The 16,982-nt window shown below is 43.3% G+C and overlaps 1 protein-coding gene across 2 annotated transcripts in view; it reads right to left on the reverse strand.

Annotated features, from left to right (window-relative positions):
- The window catches only part of SGCD (sarcoglycan delta), a 497,197-nt gene that overhangs the window by 396,795 nt on the left and 83,420 nt on the right, over positions 1–16,982 (reverse strand). For both annotated transcript variants that reach the window (XM_058422461.1, XM_058422456.1), the window contains exon 2: positions 4,961–5,037. The gene's annotated coding sequence lies outside the window, so the exon portion shown is untranslated. The remainder of the gene's footprint in view (positions 1–4,960; positions 5,038–16,982) is intronic.

Raw genomic sequence — 16,982 nt, forward strand, 5'->3', positions numbered from 1 at the left:
ATGGCCACTCCAGAGTGACAGTGCAAACACTTCAAAGAGCACTACACTTATTTTTAGTTATGTTTAGGGTCATTGATTCTTCTTCACCCACAGAATTGATTCCCGCGGGTTCATGTTACACACTTTATCTCACCCAGTTCTGCATCCGCTGAATGCAAAAGCACTTTCCTGTTTTGAATAAAAAATGCCAGTTTTCCCAGCTCACCAGAAGCTGAATGTGGGCTTGTTTCTGTGGATGCACCAAAAGCAAAGGGTGAAGAAAATGTTTAATACCTCTTCTAATGCTCCTTCTGCCAACAAGAAACAGTAGCAACTGTGGTACTCTGCTAATGAGCTGCTTAAGCTATTAAGATTCCTTAAGTGGCAGAGGGAGGATATCTGTGCAGAACCTGGCTATACAAGAGGAAATCCATTCCTTACATCAGTGGAGAGTAAAATACAGAGTTTTCAGACCAGAAGTTGGTGTTCTGCAGAAAGAGCAAACATAACATTGCTGGAGTGTGATAAATATTGATAAAACAAAAGCAGATCAGTGAAGGGAAGAATCAAGCAGTCCCCCAAACACGATGCACAAATCCCGACTGGAATTCTACCCATGCTACAGGAACAGCACCAGCTTACAACAGAACTATCACACAAATACAGAAATTGATGTTTCTAGCTCCTGGGCTAGGTTGAACACTAGATTATAAGGCTTCAGAAACAACATTTCTGAGGAAAATATTAGCAATAAGAACATTTCCAGGTCGTTACGGAGCAAGACTCACCAATTGCTTTCTTTAGGAAGGGAGCCCCTGGAAATTGGTCAGGCGCATCAAGAAAAGGGAAAAAAAATTGTGAAGGAAAAAAAAAGAGACGGGTAAAATACCCATGGAATACAATCTCCATGCTCAGAGAAGCTGCTGTGCACATGCAGAGCCAGCCTGGCACTCTGGATGACTGAGCACTCCAAGTCTACACTTGACATCTGCAGATGCTGGCGGGTCAGAAAGCAGCAAACCCCAAATGCACCCCACAGGTCACCCCCCACAGCATCCCCAAAAGCAATGGTCCCTCTGCATGGACTAAAATCTTTGTAAAGGAGCTGAAAAAGTAAAAGAAGCAAAAGGATACATCAGTTCCACGAGGATAAGTGTTGACAGGAAGGACAGCATTGATGGCATTTAGGTTTTGCTCCTCTCTGGACAAAAACTCCCACTACAATTCTGGAGTGCCCTGCAGGCCAAGACATCCAGCCCTCCTGGATGGAAAACCAACCCTTGCTCACTGTGCCAGCCTTGGCTGCTCTGTGGAGAGCTCAGGGGAAGGCACTGAGTGGGATAATAGGTCAAAGGAGATGTTCTGCCACAGAAGTTGGACCAAAATGCCCATTCCTGTTAAAATTCATTTCACACCAGCCAGCCTTTGGCTGCTTCATGTCTGCCCAGTTCTCTCTGCCAAAGAAGTCCCTCACCTCACTTCCACCCTCATCTAAGTGAGACATTTCCTCAGGTTAATCAGCCCAGTAAGAATAGTTCTTTTGCTGACTGAGAACTTTGGTGGGAGGAAACCAAATAAATTATATTAAAGGTCAGGGAAAGTTACAGCCACCTTATAGCAGCAAATTCCTCCAAACAGGGCTGAGCTTTTGCAGAACCTTAATGAGAAACAGTCAGCTGGCTCCTCTGGCAGCTCATTTTGGGGAGTAAAACACTGGATATCAGGTAATGTAGACAGCAAAAGGTGCACGGTGAGAGCCTGATTTTGGTGACTCAGCACAGAGACTTGGGAAAGAGCAGTTTGCAGAACAGCAGGGAAACCTCATCACGGCTCAACTTCCTAAAAGTTACAAGAGGCACCTGACAATTGATCCCTTTTCTCACTGCTTTTGAGTGGAAGTCATCAGAAAGTTGTATCACACATGGTAAAACTTAAAACTAAGGAGTATCCCACAGGGAAGTGTCACAGAGTCAATATTTATCACCAGGCAGAAGAAAGCAATGAACTCTCAGAGCTAAAATTAAATACAATGGGACACTGGTCAATATTAGATAAGAAAAATCAGAAACATAAGACATTGGATTTAGATTAGACATAAGATTTTTCTATGTTAGGTGAAAACTCAGAGAAAAGATTAGCTGGATTTGACATCAGGAATGTAATTTCCACAAACAAAAAGAAAAGGCTGCATCTTTCAAGAAAAGGGTAAGAGTTTTTTTCAAATATTTGCCATGTAACAAGAAAATAAAATTACTGTTATTTTGGACCTGGATTTTTTGTTCCTTTTCCAAAAGGGCACAACCCAAGGAGTCACCCAAAGGACAACAGGTTCTTGTTCCTTTCTAGATAACATGAATACTGGTAATTGCATTCCAGCTTCTCACTCATTTTTCTTCTGAGAAGTTCCCACTTTTCAGATTGGAAATGAAAATTCTCTCAACACCAGGCAGTGCACTCTATTGAATACCCACATCAAGTCAAATCAAACCAACTGACCTCACATTATTTTCCCAAACACTTGTGATGTTTTCATCACACTGTTCATAACAGGATTTTTACTGCAAGATTCATAGCAACTGACTGAAATCCTTGGCAGTGGAGCAGTGATTGCACGGCAATTACTCTACAAATATTATCCATAAATGCTCCATATCACAGGAAGCACTTCACTGGTGCTGTGCTTGAGAAACTCAGGTGATACCAAATAACACTTCCCACTGACAGCTGTACCTGCTGCTCAGCACAAAACAACTTTGAGCCTGGAAAGCAGCAGTTTGTCTTCCTAATCACTGTAAACCCAGCAGATCTCTGGTTTTCCTTCCAAAACTCAAGGGGTCCAATGGACAGAGCAAAGTACTGAGGAGCCAGTCAGGGGGTTCCAGCAGGAATGCTACTGCCTGACTGTCTGGGATCTGTGTGCAGCTGATACAAAGGTTAGCATAACACATTAATGTTTGTAAAACCATTTGACAAGCTATATCCATCTCAGCAGTAGTGCTGTTACACTCAGTTTTGGAGAAGAGCAAGTCAAACCACAATTCTGAGCAGCGACAGAAATAATCATGTTGATTTAGCCTGATCTAGCACAGTGAGGGTTTCAGTGTACATAGCCAAGGTTTGCAGTATTGGGTAATAACTTTGGAACCTTCTTTATATGACAGGCAATGTCACACACTTGCATGAGACCCTTTTTCAGAGGCTACTACACATCATTTATTGGCTTTTTAAAAAACCCTAAGCTGACTGTGCATCCTGCCCATGCTTGTGTAGACACTCTAAAATTGTTTATATAACCTCTGCTGAAACTCTTTTTCCAAATAAAATGTAAAAATCTGTGCAGTCCAAAACAGTAAGAAAATAAGTATCTTACTTCAAATAGTCAAAACCTTGTGAAAACCGAGTGGTTTAGTGCTGCTTGTTTTAGTAAAAGGGTATTGGTGAAGAAAATATAGGTAGCTAAATAAACACTTGTGGCTGTGCAGCACAACGCAGCAAAATTGTGTGTTAGTGTCAGCACACCTTGATAGCAGCTTGTGCCAAATTAGATTAATTTAATTTTAAAGAACAACATTGATGAGCATTCATTTTATTACACCAGTCTTCCTTCTCACTTGCAAAGAGTCTATTCTGCTTACTTCCAGCTTTAGCTTTTAAAAAAAAGAAAATATACATAGAAGTTTGTGATAGTGTATAGGAATAAAACCTCTAAATAAAATTTTTCATAGGTCACCAATTTCTAAAAAACAAGAGGGTTGTTTTTGCAGTAACTCAGGAAAGTACTAAGCATATGCTTGAAGTGTAATCCCTCCAGGTATAGTAATTAAGTGTTTAAGTGATTTGTTCAATGGCAATGGTCATTCAATTACAACACAATGTACAAATCATGGGAGCTGTGATTTTCCATTGAAAATGAAATCAACAACAAGGGATTTTTCCCCCTAAACTTCACATAAAAATACAAATTTATTAGATGTTGTTTAAAGTTATTGAAGACTATCAAAAGAACATTATTCCAGCATTGATTCAAAACCATGGGGTGCACTATCAGCATAATTAAAATGAAAGTATATTGAGCTATTTTCCTTTCCTGCTTCCATATTATTGTCTAATTGTTCAGAATGTCTGTTTGTTACAGAGGCAAAGTAATTAAGCACAGCACGTTGCAACAAGGGGGATAATAAAGCCAGAGTTGGCTGCATTACCCACACAGATATCAGCATAGGAAAACACTAAGGAAAGGATCGGGATTGTAATTGAAAATAATTGGATGATCCAGTTCATTTGGCTGACATTGGGATCATTTGAGCACTCCAGCACCCTTTAGCCCTGGATGCTCACCATTCACCTGTGCTCTTAAAATTGATATTTCCCAGGGAAACTCTGAAGCAAGTTTAAAATCAGCTTGTGAGGAGGGCTGAGCATCACCATTCCCTGTGGAAGGTCAGGGGGCTGTGTTTGGGTCACCACCTACGAAAGAGGTGGGACTAAAATGACAAAACACAGAAGATCCTTATGAAGCCAAAGCCAGTATCCCCTGAAATCAATGCTGTTATTTCCTTTCCCAGTAGGACACAAGGACAGAGCTGTCTCTGGGGAGAGATAATCTCCTTAGAAGAGAACAGTTACACATCTAAAAGAACAAATTTGTGGCTCCATGTTTTGTTAACACAGCAATTATGCTGAAGCCTGTTTGGAAGCACATTCAAAAGCCTAAACAGAACAACTTTATCACTGTCTCTCAGAACCCCAAGCACCACGGATATCTCCAGCTCTCAGCAAGTTGTGACTGCACAACTCGCTGTTTTTTTTGTAGGTCACCACTTGGCAAAACCAAAACTAACCTCTCAGCAAAACCCAAATTTGCAACTCAGCGATACGGAAACAGCCAAGTCACAACTTCCAGAATTACTGACTCGTACAACCTCCAAAAGAGACTATCACTTCCTAACGATCATCTCACAAAACATGGGGAGAAGCTTACCTGTGAGCAGAAATCCCTTCACAATCCTGAAAAACTGGAGCTTCATCACTTGCAGACTAGTGCTACCAGCCAAATTCCTGGGAAAGATGCAACAAAAATGCAAATTTAATTAAAAGAACGGTACACATGGGAAATTTGGAGCACTGTGCAAATCTCTTCAGCAATGCAAATAATTGACATTTTTTAGTAAAAATATAACAAAAGGCTAGTGAGACAACAGCAGGTGTGAAATTACTAGTTTGGGACTAAATCAGGATAGTAGCATCAGCTCAGGGAGTACTAAGGGAAAAGGTAAAATAGGAAAGGAAAAACAGGCAAAAGAGTTTCCAAATGAGATCACTCGAGAGCGTGAGCTGGTGCTCCATGGGACCTGCACAAGAACTCCTTGAGGGTCCTTTAGATTCAGATGAGAACTTGAGGACTGTTGGGTGGCCAGGCTGGAAGACTGAACCTGGCATCACTTGTTCTAACAGCATCATCTCATCTGCCTCCCAGAGCTGCTGCTCCCCTCCGGCAGGAGTGCTCCTGCCAGCACGTACTGCAGCACAGGGACATCCCGAGTGGGGACCCTGGGGTGATCCAGTCACAGCTGCTGACCCCTCCAAAGTCAGTTTATCAATCTGCAGAGCTCTCCTCACATCACAAACGCTGCTTACTGCTCAATAATTTACACAGCTCCCAAGCAAGCTGCCTGCACAGCTTGTATTTATAAAACGAGCTCTCCTGTGTGGACAGGTTTAAACGCCCCGCTGGGATCTCTTCACACCCAGCAGCCTTTGCAGTCATGCAAAGGTTCCAATGAGGTTAAGTCAGAGCAGTCACACGGAGTGAAATATTGATTCAAATGTTCTTGCCTGAAATTCTGCACCAGCCAGGAGAGTGGCAGCCTCGTGCCCTGGGCAGGCTGGGACCAGCAGGCTCCCAACTTTAACTCTGGGCTTCATCAAACCTCTCTCAGTCCATGACTACCTTGAAAGGAGTTGGAGATGCTGCCCTCAACTGAGACAACGCAAACTTCCCTCTGTTCTGGATGAGAAAAGTTTATCCCTGCCCACTTAAACAACGCTGAAGACAGGACTGACCCTCCAGAGACCTTGACTTTGAGATCTGCTGTTGGCTGGCAGGGAGAGGAATGAAACAGCTCTTCAGAATGTCTTCTGAATTTTATCAGGTGACAAGGAGGGTTACAGAGGGCAAGGCAAGGGGCCAGGAGGCAGGAGCGGATTCAGAGCAGGGAGCAGTGTCAGAGGAGGTCACGGCAAGGGCACAGACTGCACCGAGTGCTACTGCCCGCAGCACTGACCAATAAATACTGCAACTCTCCACACCAGAACCACGGCAACAACAACTCTGCAGGAGCCCCAGGGAGAAGGACCAGTGATCCCTGTAATGGCTGGAGTGTATTCCCTGGAAAAGCTGTGTGGGCATCCACACTGCGCCGTTCTCTGGGTGTGGGCAGCTATTTACCACTGACCACTGGGTGCAGCAAACTCCCAGCCACTACATCAGAGCCCAGCCGCTGCAAGAAGGATTCAAGGTCAGGGTTTATACACTGCCCTTGCTGTAAAATAACTCTGCCTTGCACAAGTCACTGAAGTTTGTCGTATGTCACAAGCCATGCCACCAAACAAGTGCTGTTTCTGCAGAGGTGCTGGAAATAAGGCAAGCTGAAGGTTTTGGTTAGCAGTTTCCTGAGGAATCACTTACTCAGGCATCCAAAAGAGTGACAGATCACCACATTTGTTGTTCTACATTTTCTCCCAGAACCATTTCAGACACGTACAGCCAACACACGGCTGCTCCCAGCTCTGGGTCTCTAAGCTCAGAGCTCAGGTCAGCTGAGGTACCACCTCTTCTGTCATCCCAGCCAAGACAGAACTACAGAGTAATGGTCAAGACACTTAGCCTTGCATGAACACAGAGAAACATCTCCTTTCCTGGGCTCTGTAATGTGGAGTGATGAACTTGATATTAGTAATAACACCTTGGGCTTCCAGTCCATCTTCCTGTCACTTGAGGGTTGTTTCTTATTATTAATTTTTTAATATCTCACCTGGAATAGCTTTAATCATACCAGGCACTGAACTACTGCCGCTTGCTCAGGGAGACCATATAACACAAGAATTCTCGCTGTCAGAAGTTTGGCTGATATTTGAAACAACTTTTCCTTCATTTCATTACATTACTCTCCCTTAAACTTTCTACCTGTAAATAATTCCTCTGTCCCAAAGCTCATATTTCTTAGGTAATTCATATTTCTAAGACTCTCTTCACTGTTTCCCTCCACTTAATCATTCTTTCCTCAGATACCACACTGTATGATCTTAATTTTTCTGTGTAATTTCATTTACTTGAGCTCGTAAGTACTTTGTTGCTTTTCTCTGAGCTCTTTATCAGGAATATGTCAATGAACATGGAGGGAGATATCTGAAATTAGAGGTGTTCTCCACATAAAAGTGTCTCATTGGGAGACTGCAGTAACACATAAAAAGTAATATGAATTCAGAATAATGAGACTTGTAAGGAATTCATTTTTATATAAAAGAACAGTGGGCTTTTTACTAGAAGACTGATTCAAAATTTCTTGGAGATGAATCAGCTCAGAGAAGCCCTTAATTAAGAGAGATTTCCATGTTCTATAGAGAGTCAGTGGTCAAGTCAGACAGATTTAAACACCCTGAAGTGGCCAAAAGCCGATTTTCCGCATTTAAAAACCTGCCTCAGAGAAGAATTCCTCTCAAACGGGACATGACATTTACACCACCTCACCAAAAACACATCTCTATCGTCGAACTTTCTTAAGATTTACTTTACATAAGTAAATATTTCTTGGCGTGGCAGAGAGGTAACCCAGCCCAACACGCTGCCCAGCCAAGGGGATACCTGAATTCATTTCTCTGCTCTGAATCAAACAGACCCTCTGCCTGCACACGAATTCCAAAAGAGCATCTTCACTACCTGCACTTTGGCTAATCTGGGGTGAGGTTTGGAGCACAGCAAAAGGGTGCAAGGTAACATCAGAGAGACTGAGTTCAGAGCCCTGGCACTGGGCACAGTCCCTGAGGAGTTGCTTGGGGCTTTTATGAACAGGGGCACAGCAGACATTGCTCCTAAAGCAGAAATTAATAGGTTGCTTCTCTAAAGAGCCCGTAGTGCTGCTGTTTCCCCGAAAGCTGTTGGAATTAACATGAGATTTCAAGACATTTTTGATAACTGCACCAGCAAATTCTTCCTGAAGGCCTTTTTCTGTTCAATTCAACTACTATGGGCCATGAGTGTTTTCTTAAGAGGAAATCTGAAATTAGCAGAAATAACCTCAAATTCCTTGTTTATTTTTAGCTGACCAAGGTGCGGAAATTATAACATATGTCTTCAGAGATTAATTGCTAAAAATAGAAAGTAAGCTGAATATTTAAGAATACTCTATAAGCCATTGGCAAATATGTTGAGATAATAAATCCTGAGAAGCCAGAAACAGATTGTGGTCAGTTCTCCCCTCCCCAGGCAAAATTGCTGAAATCTCTGCTAATGATTCATCACTGTCCTGCACTTTTCAAAGAACAAGAGTTTGTGATTTTTTTTTTCCTCTTTGCTTAAATTTTTCTCTCTCTTGACTTCAGCTCATGTGATGGCCCACACCATCAGAGCTACTTTAGCTACCTCAGCTCACTCATGCACTGTCACCTCCTGTTAGCACCAGGCAATGGGGGAAAAACCCAACGTGACATGATGTAATTCTTCATGGCCCTGCTGAATGTAATCTGGGTTGTCAGAGGATTGTAGTGCAGGCTTTAAAGGGAAGAAGGAATATCTGCTTGGGAATGTAGATAGTAGAGGACCATGCCTAAAATGCCTCAGAAGTTTATCCTTCAATAGCTCCCAGGGAATCAGACTCTTTATTGCCTATGTGAAACTTTTATGCTCTTCATTCTTCCCATCTTCCATATTTCTTTGTTTGCTCTGAGCAAACCGAACACTGCTTTCACCCAGCAACTTCCCACAAGGAATTCCAGGCTCCAGCATCAATGTCCAGAGGTTCAAAAGAGGTATTTCCATGAAGTCTCCCCTCTAGGGCATTCAACTCGACCATCAAGGCTTGTAACACAGTCTCAGCCACAGGCTGAGCTCTCAGAACCACCAACACCTATTTCTCTCTGCAGCAAACAGCACAACAGGAAATTAAATCAAGCAATCTAAGGAGCAGCTCCTCTGCCTCTCCACAGGGTTGCTCTGGCTCCAATGACACCCCACTTGGAGCAAGGTACTACTCAAGAAGGGAAATAGCCAGGTCTTGCTGCTTCCTAATTCGAGGCCATATGTTGTAGTGATCACCTGTGGAAAGGTTTGTTTATCCCACAGTGAGGAAACATGCTGAAGTGTAGCCACAGAAGAGAAAGGAAGATGTTTTAATAACCTGGAGAGCCCTCTAAGCTAATCAACACCTCAAAAGTGCTGTCTGTGATGGTAATTTAACAAGGCAAGTTGGGAAAATAGTTCTGTTAAATGCTGAGTAAAGCCTCTCCCATTACCCTTCATACCATGGCCAGCCTCTTAAGAGTAATGAAAACGTTTCACCAACTTCTTATCCCAAGACTTTGGAATCAGAATAACAGCAAGCAAATTTCCAGTAAAAGTTGAGGGGAAAAAAATTAAAAACATAATTGAACAAGAAATATTGAGAAAAATGTTTGAATGACAAAGCTTAGTTGTGCATTTGCAAACCTTGTTAAAACCTGATGCCAAACATAAAAGCAAGAACTCTCATGTGCCCCTTTTGCAGAGGATCTGTGGTGCCCCCCAGGGCTGATTTGCTTTGCTCCCCATGTCCAATCCCAGAGAAGTCACCTGGCCATGGTCAGGAACAATTTAAACACCTTTTAAATACACTTGAGAGCATTCTATCCTTCAGCTTCACTCTCAAGTTCAACACCAAGGCTCAGACTCCCAATTCTGACACTGGTACCCTGGCCCATCCAACAAATTGTTCTCCCTTTGTGCAGATCTGCAGAACTGTAGACCAGAAATGGAGAAGAAGATTAAACAACTGCTCAGTTCAGAAATGGCTTTGCATTGGAAAAGGAGAGAAAATGGTAAATCAAATGCTTTCTATATTCTTCACCCAAATTTCACAATCTGGAGAATTAAGGGCAAATAAATTTTTGTGCTATGGCCCAGGAAATCTCCTCACTGCCAAAGGGATTTATGAACATTTATGATCTTGAGGCGGCACCTCCTGCCGAGGAGCCTTTTAGTCTGATCAGTGTTTTATACTGTGATAATCAGGCCATAATGACACCCCCTATTTTATGTGAACAACACAGCAACTGAGAGCCAGGTAATGTTTGTAGGAATGGAAAACATAACTTTTAAGACAGCTCATACAGCTGGAAGTTACACACACACTCTTCTACAGAGTAAGCAAGTCAGAAGCAATTTGTCTGACTGGAGATATTGATTAGACCAAAAGAGAAGGTAGTTGGGTAACTGAGGAGAAGGGGCAAAAAGATGGGAAGAGATGCCTCCCAATGAAAGGAAGTGAAAGGTAATTTATCATCTATGGGACATGGGGAGATTAGAGGAGCGAAGAAGAGAAGTTATAACTGATGGGTGTTTGCCTCCCTCCCTTCCCACTAATTTGGCTTTTATGCAAAAGTTCCATCTTGTCACTTCACCATGTTCATCTTCTTGCCAGCCACAACTAAAAGGTCCATTTGTACAACTAACAAACAATCAGAAGATAGAACTACTCCAGCTAATGACAGCAGACTGAATGATACCTACTCCTACCACACACAATCTGGGCTTTCAATTAAACAGTTCTCACATCACTGATGAAGGTGATAGTAGCAGAAATGCTACTTTTTTAGATCTTTTGTATTCTCATATCATAATCCAGTTCCTGTGATCAGATGTTACCTGGTGATCTGTCTTAATACAAAAGCCAAATGGACTAGAGTGCTTTTATGAGAACAAATTAGAGGCAAATAAATTTTTAAATAACTAACATCAGCTATGACTTTTCCTTGATCTGTTAAAAACTGCTTATGGGTGTCTGGCATCAGCTGCAGCCTGGCAAGGTCCTGCACAGAGACCAGGGCAATTGCAAGCACAGGTACCTCTTGGGCAGGGAACGAATTCTGAGCAGCCCTGAGAGAAGGACTTGGGGGCATTGGTTGAGGAGAAGCTCAACTGGACCTGCTGCAACAGGTCCTGAGGAGACCAAGAAGATGCTCTGAGAGCTGGGAGAGCTGAGAGTATTCACCTGGAGAGGGGGAGACTCCAGAGAGACCCTAGAGCCCCTTCCAGGGGCTCCAGGAGAGCTGGAGAGGGACTTTTTTAGGGGACACATAGGGATAGAACAAGGGGCAATGGTTCGAACTGGCAGAGGGCAAGTGGATATAAGGAGGAAATTTGTTACTGTGAGGATGGTGAAGTCCTGGCACAGGTTGCCCTGAAAATGTAGGATACTCCATCACTGAAAATGCTCAAGGACAGGCTTGATGAGGTTCTGAGCAACCTGGTCTAGTGGAGCAACTAACCAAGGCAAGGCACTGGAATGAGAATATTTTTAAGGTCCCTTCCAGCCCAAACCAATCTATGATAATATTATCTTTGTCCAAACTATGCTAAATGTTATTTTTTCCAGTATAGCACCCCACAGCCCCCCCTTAAGAAATAAAAGGCGGTTTTCTGGCTCAAATGTATACCAGAGATCCCTTTCCTGCCCTAGCTTGCACCTGTATGCATCTCATATTTATTTTCAGTGCTATTTTGGGTTGCTGGCAGCCACAGCAGTGTAGGAGGCAGCTGGTGCCCCAGGGTTGTGCCATGCAGGTATTTGCAAGACTTCTGTAAACTGCAGGTTGCACCAAGAAACCCTCAGACTGCAGTGTGCTGCCTCATGCAATAATCTGAATTTGAAATAAGAAGTGCTCTATAATGCATGGGTCAACGTTGGACTACTTAAATGTTTGCACCCTGTTACAATTACAGGAATACCCAGCAATCCCTCATGATAACTTATCTATAAAAGATACTGCATACTGTGGCTTCCAATAGAGCAAGTCATCTTACAAGATTAATTTAAAAAAATAAATCATATATTAAAATGCTCTCTACATTTTTCCGGCTACTCCAGAGTTCCTATGTTAATAATAATAATAATGACAATGTCACAGGTGGGTAAGATTTCTGAACACAAACAGTGATTTTTAGGTGCCTGATAGGAGAACCTGAAGGAGGTGAGTGATTTTTATGTGATGCTGTCCCTTCCTCTCTGCAATTTGAATCTATTAAGCAAAAACCTCTCAGGTCACCAATCACCCTTCAAAATCCAGGCAGCTCATCACCACAGCATGTATGTCCATAAAAGGAGGAAGAGCTTTAGCACACAAAAATATGTAAATAGGCCCAATAAATTTGGTCCTAGGATTTGTTTTTTAAAGTCAGAAAACTATTAGCGCCAGCCTCTTTGTTGGGGCTGTAAGAGAATGATCATTTTCCCTTGTAATGGTTCTGACATAAAGTGTGTATCAAAAACTGCATACGCTTCATATCCATCCAGCTGTGTTGAGCAATAAACATGATGATTATGCAGATAAGGCTTAAATAAATTCCTATACCTAAGGGCAGCTGAATGCTTTTTTTAAGCAAAACAATAATTAACCCTCCATAGGGCTGAATGAGCACAGACCTTTGGTCCTTCCCCAGGCGAGAAACCTGAATATTGGCACCTATCAGGCATCTCTCATAGATATAAATGGGTCAGGGTTCTGCAGAGGAAAGAGCTCCAGCCAGGGTTGTTCCTCGTGAGGTTCCAAAAAAGGTGAAGAACAACATCACCTACTAGTTTCTATACCCTGACGCTTGGATCTGAGGGGTGTTTCAGACAAATGTCGCAGGAATTGCAGATGAAGGGAGAGAAGAGCATGAAACACCAGTGGAACTGCTCACTGCAAGACAAAGAGGAGGTCTGAGCTCGGCAGTGAACGAAGTCCCTTGCAGTAAACTGCTCAAGGGCTCACATGGGAGCAAACTGCTGCAGTGAAATGAGTTCTCACACCTTGGTCATCTGCAGTAACTGCACCCATGCACGTGCTCAGCTCACCACTAAGAGGTTTATTTGAAGCTCTTTCATTATGTTGAGGCTCTTGTGTTTTACCTTGGATGTCTGACAAGCCAAGCCTCTCTAGAAACTGCTGCTGCCTGAAGAAGCCTGAGATCCATGCTGTCAGAGGCTTGGGGCTGGCAGGATAAGCAAGGCCAGCTCCCCATCTTCTCCATGGCCAGTCACCAGCAGGCTGCAATGCCTTTGTGACTGTTCTCACCACCTTGTCTTATTACTTCAGTCATAAAATCCTTCAATACAGAGATTCCATGGTCACACAGATGTTATTTTATAAACTGAGCGCTCAACTAAATGGTTTGCCACACTGTTCCATGTCAAACAATGATAATAAATCCTTCATGCATATACTGTCCCTTCTCTCTGCATCCTTTTTGGTCATTTTTTGAGCTAAGACTGACTGTCAAAGGGAGTTGAAGATCTTCTCAATCCACAAAGCTTCTGGCTTTAAAGCCAGCATAAGAAACATGGGAAATGTCAAACTGGTTTTTGTGCTCTTGGGTTCTAACACAGCACCTGTCAGCCACAGCAGAACGGTAGAGGAAAGGTCTGAATTGACCCTCCCATGGAGATGAACTGGGAGGAATTACCAGCCTCAGACTTTTCTGCATCTCAGTGATTACCAGCCACTGCATTTCCCTTCCACAATGCTTCCTAATGGCTCCTGGAAGCCATCCAAATCTTTTATTCCCACCAAAGCACATGGTAACAAACTCCACAGCTCAGTTATGCACAATGTGGAAATAATGTTTCTTCTGAGTTTTTAACCTGCTGTGAGATTCAGATGCTCCCTAGCTCCCTTATTGTGAAAAGCAGTGAATAATCACCCTTCTGCATTGCTTCTGCACACCCAGCCCACAACTGGCTGCTGCAGCCCTGTCCCACCACAGCTCTGCCTGGAGGGACAGTGCTGGTGACAAGTGACAGATGGCAGGAGCTGCAAGCTGGGTCTGCTCCTGAATCGCTGAGAATACAGAGCTGTGGCTCATGCTTAACAAACCTCCACAAGCAGTCCTGCAGGAGGAGTGAGAATTAAGAATTTCTCTCTGCTCTAAAGAAAAAGAAAAAAGAAGATAAAAGAAAGTCAGACCTGGCTCTGGCCACTTGGTCTCCCCAATGTTCACCCAAGGCAGCTCTGCTGTGATCTGTTGCTCTCAGTTTTGTCTATATTCCACCCAACAGAGATGGGCAGAGAAGGACTGGGACCTGACCAGATCCTCTGTCTGCATGTTAGAGCCTTACCTATAAATTTGAGCACACATGTAATCATCTTAGATTCCAGAAAGGCAGGTTAAAATGGAAAATTAAATATGGAAAGTTTCCTCTTCCTCCTTGCATTCACTGACTTTTTAAAAGCTCATTTCTGCAGACCTCCCATTGATTTCATCTGTTCTAAGAAAGGACATCTCCAAAGCCATGTCACTCTGCATAAGGAGCTCAGATCCCAGGGGAGGCTTAAAACCCAGCACAGGCTCCTCTGAGAAGTGTGGGCACAGCTCTGATGGTTTCTGCTGTCCTGTCAAGACAAGTGAAATCCCCTTGAAATGCATTTTTCCGAGCTGGCTGGTTCTGGCTCAGCCTGGAGAGATGAATCAGACATCCCAGCTGGATCCTGGAGGCAGAAGGGAGAAATGCCTCAGGTGGTCCCTGTGCCAGTCAGCCTAGACCTAGACCAGAGAGATGCTTAGCAGGAGTGTCGTCTTTGCAGCTGTTCTGGTTTTACCCTTAGACAAATGTCCTGGGGCTTGCTGCTTCTCACTGCCAGGTCTGTGGGGTTCACAGGTTTCTTCACTTACAGATAAGAATCTATAATTTAGACAATTCAGTCTGTGAGAAACCTAAGGTATCCAGGAAAAAAAAAATAAAATAAAAAAAATCTAGTCTTTTATCAACTTCCCCACAAGCAGAGAAGAGCATTTCCCTGGAATGGACAAACCAGGAATAGGACATCACTGAACTTCATCAAAACAGAGGTGAGACATCTCAATGAACTCTTGAAAAAAGACCATCCAGTGGGTCCAGGACCCATTGCAGGAGCGAAAGGAAAGGCTGGATGGAAAAATATCTCCAGGTAGAAGAACTCAGATTAGAGAACACACTATCAAATCACCTTCTGTTGCATTGGGATCTACCAAAACTACCAACTTCTGGCAAGAAGTGCATTGAGAAGAGTACTTTGGGTTTATCTCCCCACCTGGAAACTGTTAAACTATATAAATCAGAAGCTTAACTAAAGGCCAGAAATTATCTTTTTTGTTTTTTTTCTCCTGTAGACTCACAGGTTTCACACATCTCTCTTTGGATTTCAATCCTCTGCTACAAAGCCATCTTTACCCTCCCACTGCCCCATACAATCCCATGGCACTCATACAGAGAATTTGCTGCCAAAACGCATTTGCAATTTTCTGCATTAAGCTACCCCGTGCTCATGCCCCTGGACTCAGGCCACCTTCAATGTCCCCCAGCAGCTTTGAGTCATATGCTCCCACCATCTGAGCCCCTGGACTCCTCTCCTCCACCAGAGAGGGGTTAAACCTGAAGCCAAGTGGAGCTGAACTCCAGCCCTTCCAAAGGGCTCACATTGCCCAGCAACAGATGGTGGAGTGCAACTTCTAACCTGCGGGAAAATGATGTTTTCCCCTCACAAACTGAAATATCAATAAAAAAACCCTGACTCTATATTCCAAATTCAGTCCAAAAGCCGATTCCATTTTGCAGTTCAGGGCTTCAACCTTTATAATGTCACAGAGCAGCTCAAGTCTAAGTAATACCACTCCGTTTCTCTTTTGGTGTCTGAGAGGGATTAGTGAGGACCATGCCAGGCAACTTCATAGTGTGTACAAAATTCCTGCTTAGGGAAGGAAGTGTTACTGCTTGTTCTCTTCATGGCAGTAATAATGAAAAACCCTGTTGCAATAAGAGGAGTAAAAACTTTTACTGGTAATGCAAAGAACTAAGTTTTCTGTAAAGAAATATAATCTATTCTGGAAGCATTCCCTTCACGGAGGTTAATCTGAAAGCTTTTACTTCTAGTCATGATCATTCCTATGTTTTCAGAAAATCATAGAGGAGTTTGATTTGGAAAGGACCTTGTTGATTATCTAATTCCAACCCCTTTCCGAGGACAGGGATGCCACTCTCCAGACCAGGTTTGCTCCAAGCCCCTTCCAACCTGGCCTTGGACACTTCCCGGGCTGGGACAGCCACAGCTCCTCTGGACAACCTGTGCCAGGGCCTCAGCACCCTCACAGCCAGGAACTTCCTCCTAAGATCTAATCTAAACATTCCCTCTTTTAGTGTAAAACTGCTCCCCCTTGTCCCACCGCTCTCTGGCTGTACAAAAAGTAACTGTCACTGGTTTTTTCCAAGCCCTTTGTGCCACGCTCATCCTACACTGTGCCAGTAGCAGGCAGGTGCCATCCAATCCAGCAGCTCATCACTGCTGCTTGCTGCTCTTAAGGCGTGTTGTAACAAATTAAACAACATGCACACCTCTAAGTGAAATGTGATGCTAGGAACAGGTTTTGTGTGAGACAAGGGTTTTTCAGGGCTGGTCTTTGGTCAGCATTCACAATCCTTCCTGTATTCTGGCCACTTCCAGAGCAGTTTTGGGAGTCCCTGGTACTGTGCTTGTTATACATTTAAAAATAACTTCTGCTCTCTAAAGCAAGAGCCAGAAGCTACTGTAACTTAGCAACATGACCGAGTACCAACAGCACAAAAGGACCCCCTAAGACTCACCTGCTCCCTCGCTGCTCTTATATATTTGCCAAAAGTTTGTTATTTACTGATAAGCAAAGCAAACAGCGTATTACCCCGACACGTATGTTCCACATTTACCCAACAAATTTATTGTTGACAAAGAAGTTCATAAGCAAACAAGAAATTAATAAAGCC

Source organism: Hirundo rustica, chromosome 14 (assembly GCF_015227805.2).
Source record: "Hirundo rustica isolate bHirRus1 chromosome 14, bHirRus1.pri.v3, whole genome shotgun sequence".
In the NCBI taxonomy this organism is placed as follows: Eukaryota; Metazoa; Chordata; class Aves; order Passeriformes; family Hirundinidae; genus Hirundo; species Hirundo rustica.